We start from the raw sequence: 7,050 nt of genomic DNA, 5'->3' as shown, positions 1-7,050 counted from the left end.
TTGGTAAAACTTAGATATATCCAAACAGGAAAACGATGGAGATGTGTGTGTGTATGTGTGATATTATTTCATTTTTCTGATGTTTTTGTCATTAAATTCAAAATTCTCATCGCTTTCACACATTCGTAAATTTATTTGAGTTATTTTCAACATCTCGAATAGATTTTTAAAAAAATTTAAAGCAATTTAATTTTTAAGGCATTATAGGCATATTAACAACCAGTTTTTGAAGTTGCAAATTCCAGTATATTTCATACTATATTCCAGTATATCAAATTCAAAATTATCATGACTTTCCTACATTCGTAAATTTATTTGAGTTATTTTCAACACCTCGAACAGGTTAAAAAATTCTTAAAAGCAATTTAATTTTTAAGGCATTGGAGGCGTCTTAATAACCAGTTTTTGAAGTTGCAAATTCCAGTATACTTCATACTATATTCCAGTATATTAAATTCAAAATTCGCATGGCTTTCCTACATTCGTAAATTTATTTGTGCTTTTTTTCAACATCTCGAATAGATTAAAAAAATCTTAAAAGCAGTTTAATTTTTAAGGCATTGAAGGCGTCTTAATAGCCAGTTTCTGAAGTTGCAAAGTCCAGTATATTTCATACTATATTCCAATATATAAAATTCAAAATTCGCATATCTTTCACACATTCGTAAATTTATTTGAGTTATTTTCAACATCTCGAATAGATTAAAAAAATCTTCAAAGCAATTTAATGTTTAAGGCATTGAAGGCATCTTAATAACCTGTTTTCGAAGTTGAAAGTTCCAGTATATTTCATACTGAGTTCAAATATTCAAGATTTATTCAAGATTCTGTTATTTTCTAAAGTTTTTGAATATAAATATTATGTAATTTCATATTCATATTTTGTGTTAGATCTGCATATATCAATATGACAAAAATCTATTCATATTCATTTTATAATCAAAATTTTTATAATTGTATTTATAATTTTTTATTATATTTTTTTAATAATTTTTTAACTTAATTGATCAAACTATAAAAAGCTTTATGGATCATCTTACAGTTTTTGATTAAAATATTTATATCTAACGAATGTAGCGAATATATGTTTAAAATTTATATTGTAACATCATCGTTTTAGAATTACTAAAACAGTTTTAAGAATCAATTAATCCCATATCACAATTCAATCACTTTTTTATAGAAAAAAACAAGTGAAAAAAATGATTTTTTTTAAATTAGAAAACACATTTTTAAAGAAGATATGTAACATTTAAACCCATTCATTAAAAGTATTGCAATTTGTAGAGCAACTTGCTTTATTTTTTCTAAATTCAATAAAAGAAAGCATAATGACAAATTTTTCTCTTGCATATAAAAAATCGTGTTTTGATTTCCACAAAAATATTTTTTAAATTTCCCTGTGAGGTTTGGAATGCATATTCAGTTTTCTCAGGTGAGAAGCTACTCGAATAAATAAACGTACTTACGGTTCACTTGGAGGACCAATAATAATGATAAAATTAATTAACAGTCTCATCACAGATGACGGGATATGTTTCCTTGCAGCCTTATGTACAGGGAGTAAGTTGCGGGTTGGGGATGTGAGAATTCAACTTATGAGACTTTTGGATGCAATTAAAATCCCTTAATTGTTGTCTATAGCTATCCAGTCAATTCAGCTTCATCATTTGTTCCCTCGATAGGACGGGCTATACTTTCTGATTATTCAAGTTATGGGTTTCTCATCTAACCTTTGTTTAAAATAGCTGATACTGTAAATTCAAACCTGGAGTAATTTATCAAATAAATTGATTGTTAGGACTAATCAAAGAAATCAATCGATCAAAATTCTTTATAAGCATGTGACCGCAGCAATCTAGAGATGAACACTCGATTTCATAGGTCTCGGTTTCGAGGTTTTCACATAAGTTCTTCAGTTCAAAAGTCTTATATTTTGTAAAATGTAGAAACTTTTGATGCAATCTTGCTGAATAGTCTCACGATTCTTTGTACTCGGGTTCAAATTCAATGCTCTAGTGCGCCGCAGAGTTCGTTTAAATTCGATTGCGCTCAATATATTTTGTAATAGGTCTTTCTTTTAACTGTATTGTTAACCATTTACAAGATTGTGTAAAACAGTTTGCGTAACTATTTCGAGTTGTAAGAGGATTGACTGCTTCGAGGATTAAAAGGATTTTTAATTATCTGGAATTGAGATAAGTGTATATAATAAAGTGTATTTGATGGATTCTTAATCTGCCTTTCTCCTCTGGCATGATACCTTTCCTGCATGAAATATATAAACTTTTTAAGTAAGATACCTGCCTAGCCATCATTCTCATCACCACGGCTCAAAATTACAAATTTTGTCAAGGAATTACTTACCGGATGGGTAAGTAACTCTTTATATTATTGATATTCTACCATTGTGCATTATAAACTCGATTTTATAACCGAGCAGAATATATTATGTACCTTTTCAATGTAAAAAAAAATAAACACTCAATGGTTTTTCTTGATATGAACAGAAAACCTCGCTTAACATATTTATATTACTATGTATTTTTATTAAAAATCAGAGCCGTATCGCTTGTTTAAATTATCTGCCAATTATTTTCCGATGATATTTTATTATTTTAATATACAAAATTTCTTAATAAAAATTATCTCTTATTAACTCAATTATTACGACAGTTTTTCTTTATCTCAGAAAGGTTTTATTACATACGCCCCATGTTGAAAAATATACTGTCTACATAATCATCAAACTTCTTAAGACCCATTGATAAGAGAGGAAGAATTGGGTCACTTCCCCTCCAGCAATTTATGGGGTTGAAATGCCATTTGAGGAAACATTAGCAGCCCCCATTTCAGAGCTGGAAACTGATTCAGAGGAAGTCAAAACCTTGACTTCGGGAGAGTAGAATTTTAATGTTTTATATATTCAGTATTCGCATATTTTAAAATTCCTGATTAATTCAATTCATATTGAATAAATGTAGTGCAAAATGTTGGTTCACATAATAATGTGAAATAACATTTTATTTCCGGGTTTCTTGAATGATATAAATTGTACATAAAATTTTGTCTCGTTTATTTTTATTTCTCATACACAACTCAAAGAATCAGACGACTCTTATTAGAATAATACAGCTCTGATTTCAGATTGTCTCATATTTTGTAACATTTAAAAAAAATTAAATACCGTGTAGCTATGAAATAATTTCATTCTACTGGGATATTTGCATTTAAAACTACTAAAAGAAATAAAACCAAATTTCATATACAGAATATGGAAGACATGGGAAGATGAATTCAGCAAAATAAATTTTGTAAATGAAGTTCGGCAAGTCACTGATGCATTTTCTTGATACGGGAAAGGTAGCACATTCAAATATTGTGTGTGGGTTGGGGGCCATAATGAGGATAAATATTTTTTTGAGTTTCATTATACATATCATTCATTTCTGTACAAGCTTATTTTTCTCACTCTAGCATCAATGCAATTTTATCGAATCCATTTTCCATTTTTTTCGTTGTAATTATTGATCCATTTTCCTTCCGAAAGCTCCAACATCTCACCCATCACTAACTTCTGTTGCATTTTTTTTTTTTTTTTCATAATTTATCTCCCTATCTCCGACATGGAATTTGACTTCGTTCTGTTCTGCTACTTTGGCTGCAGATGCCTCCAGGCAAAAAAAGTTATTTCATGGTCACCATGTAAAAATAAGATTCGTTTGACTTAACTTTTGAGTAAATTTTCTGGTGAATTAATACTCCTAATTTTAATTGGCAGGCATCTCTAATATCCACTTCTTTTATTGAATAATCCTAGCTCTACATCATTATTTCTTTGAATATTATTCAATGCTGTGGGTAGGCTGATGCTTTTAGTAGTGTTATTATCCAGATATCTCCAATTAACCAGGACAGTCCCTGTTTTTGGTTAATTCTCCCAGCCTTGGCATTCTAATATCTGGAAAGGTTCGAGTGGAAGTAAAAAAAAAATCATTACTTGAATAAAAGGCTATATTGCGTAGGGATGTGCATTTATATTACTTATATTTATCTTAAAAATTAAAAACTAATTTGAAGAGTAATTCAACTATAATATGTTAGACTGAAATCTTAAATTAACAAATCAAGACTTATTAATCAATTTTAAATGGGGTAAATTTTAATTCCTTTCACTAATTCGCGTTCTAGTAGTTCTGCACCCATTTAGCATCGATTCATGGACTCTATATGAAAACAGAGTATTCTTTCACATACTTCTGAATGAATCTCATTCCATTGTCCATTTCCAAAGCAGATAATCTTTTAGAGCGCTATTTGTATCACGCGTGCACTGGTAACTTAACTTTGATTGAATCCCTTACAAATAAAAACAAATCTGATAGGAAATGTCAGAGAAATCTGGAATGGTGGGCAGAGTTAAAAAAAATTTATCCGTATCATTAATGCATGCACATATCCCAGTTTCTGGTTTGTCAACTCAGACATGTTTTTAAATGCTTAAATTAAAAGATTTATCGTTGTGGGAATAAATCATTGCGTGAATAAGAATCGGCTCTTTGATCATAAACTTCACATTTTATTTACATTTTTTGTAAAGGTTTGTAACAAAGTTCAACATGCTGAAGTATGCAATTTTCATTATTTTTATATTTATGCTGATTCATTAGAGGCTATTGCCAACATTATTTTTCAGCATTATTTTTATTTTGCATTTGTTATTGTATATTTTTTCTGTTAGTGAATTCTTAGTGATTAGTTATGATTTGAGTGCTTATGAACATTTTAGATAGAGAATATTCCATTTCAAAGAAACTATGTTATTGTATATTTGTTACTATATATATTCAAAGTGTACCGCAAATAACTTTATTTCTTTAGTATTCTACCATTGTATAAGACATTTTCTACAACAAATTTCGTTAATCTGTGGAAATCATATCTGTAAGATAGTGTTAACAGGATAACAGTCCGTTTAGACGGGCACATCTTCTAGCTAAAAGAAGTGTCACACACCGACATGTAATTAATTTTAAAATTTGGTGACCAACTTTCTTTTAAAAATAAGCTATCTCCATTCGAAGCCAAGAAAGATCTTTTTCGCAATAGCATAAAAGTTTTGTTGTGAACGATTATTATGAATTCTATTTCACCAGTGAAAAATCTGGTGCTATCAATAGCGCCTTGGGGGAAAATTTATATTATTGAAGTATCAAGATGAAAATACGCCCCATTGTTCATTCTGAATTCCAAAAACTCTATACATCACGGAAAACTTCCTATCAATATTGAGAAAATAGGATACCAGGAAGCTCTTGCAGTACATACCAACCAATTAAAAATTTATGCTATAAAATAATAAATGAAAGGCTCATTAATTATAACGGCGCCTGAATACCTGTAGTTTTCTCTCTCGCATATGGTGACTATTATGAATCCAATAAGGTTTGAATTGATATTTGTTTTTGTTTTTTTTGTATTGGATTTCATAAAAACACATTTTTTGTAAATTAAAGCAATTGTGACGTATCAAAATCCGTTCATTTGACGTTCATTTTGAAAACCGGTAAATATAAGAATCTTTCGTGGACTTTATTGTATGGCCATAAATAATTGCTTGGACATTTATTCATCATGTGTAATTCTTTTTAATGATGTGATCTTATAGATTTGTCTTCAAAAATATTAAGGAAGGAAATGGATGTTTGCATCTGCTTTAAAATTATATAAGGAGGTAGCCTCTTTTCAAAATATCGGATTCATTCAAGCCAATTAAACTTTAATAGATTTCTATTAAAACTGTCAGTTTGATCTTATTTTTTAATTATTTTTATATTCATTACTCTCTTATTGGTATACAGTGATGTCGTTAAAAAATTAAAAAAAAACATGCACAAATTGTAAATTTATTTTAAATAAAATCTTAATTTATCTTGTTGAAATGCATATGGTATTTTTATGTTAGTTATTGGATATTTTAGAGATGTGAAACATCATATATAAAGTACATTTCTGATACTATGATTATTTTGATATTATCTGAACTAATTAGATGAAGTATTTTCTTGGGCTTATTTGAATTGATTAGATGAGGTCTCACATTCGTCACAGTGAAATTTTCTAAAAGCGGTTGCTTATTGGAATGTATACTGTATGCATATCTTAAAGCTTTTATTATAAAAATATTTTACTGATTTAGATTGTTTATCAGTGATTTTATATAAAAATCTATTTTTGTAAAGTGTATAAATTATCTAATATTAGTTCCATATTTGAAAACTAAGTGAAGGCATATATAATTTAAATTGTGGATAGGCTGGAAAGTCTTTATATAACAAAATTTCATTTCATTTTAATCATTTGTAACTTTTCAGATAAAATTATGATTTTTTATGTTCTCTTTCCTCTACTCTTCCGAGTTATCTAACTAATATAACTCAGAAATTCGATAACTTAATGTCCAGATCTTGCTAACTTCAATCCTGAAAGTTTTAAAACACAGATAAGCGTCCTAGATAGTTTGCTAGAATGGGATGCGAGATAAGTTGTGCAATTTCACAAACAGAATTATTTTAATAATAATTTTCTTGAAAAAAGGGAAAGGCAAAGTTGTAAGAAACTTATAAAAAGTAATGGAAGAAAACTGAAAAACGTTAGCATTTAAGTTATCATTAATTTCTTCTTCCATCCGAATCGTCCATAAAGATTATATTGAGATTACATTCTTTTTTGTTGTATAAGTTAGAAATGAGTTCTTAAGAAATGAATATATTAAAATTAAACCTCGTTTATACTTTATTTTGTTAATTTTAACTATTTACTCTATCCAGTAAATTCCAAAAAATCTCTGAATTTTTCTAATCAGAATTTAATACGAGGACATATTTTCAAAATTCTTATCTCGGTTAATTTGAATCGTTTTATTGGATATTCTAAACATATTTCTTTTATATACTTTTATTTTTAGCAGTAATATAATAATCTTTAAGAAAAATAACAAAATAATCCATTTTAATTACCATCCTGGAGCGGATTCTAGAAAAAAAATAC

The 7,050-nt window shown here is 28.3% G+C and overlaps 1 protein-coding gene across 1 annotated transcript in view; it reads left to right on the top strand.

Moving 5' to 3' along the window:
• Window positions 1-2,193: 2,193 nt before the first annotated feature.
• LOC129960471 (leucine-rich repeat-containing G-protein coupled receptor 5-like) overlaps window positions 2,194-7,050 on the top strand; it is a 220,468-nt gene continuing 215,611 nt past the window's right edge. Inside the window, exon 1 of the mRNA XM_056073930.1 lies at window positions 2,194-2,374. The gene's annotated coding sequence lies outside the window, so the exon portion shown is untranslated. The remainder of the gene's footprint in view (window positions 2,375-7,050) is intronic.

Source organism: Argiope bruennichi, chromosome X2 (assembly GCF_947563725.1).
Source record: "Argiope bruennichi chromosome X2, qqArgBrue1.1, whole genome shotgun sequence".
NCBI classification, from domain to species: domain Eukaryota; kingdom Metazoa; phylum Arthropoda; class Arachnida; order Araneae; family Araneidae; genus Argiope; species Argiope bruennichi.
This window is presented reverse-complemented; position numbering and strand designations above follow the sequence as displayed.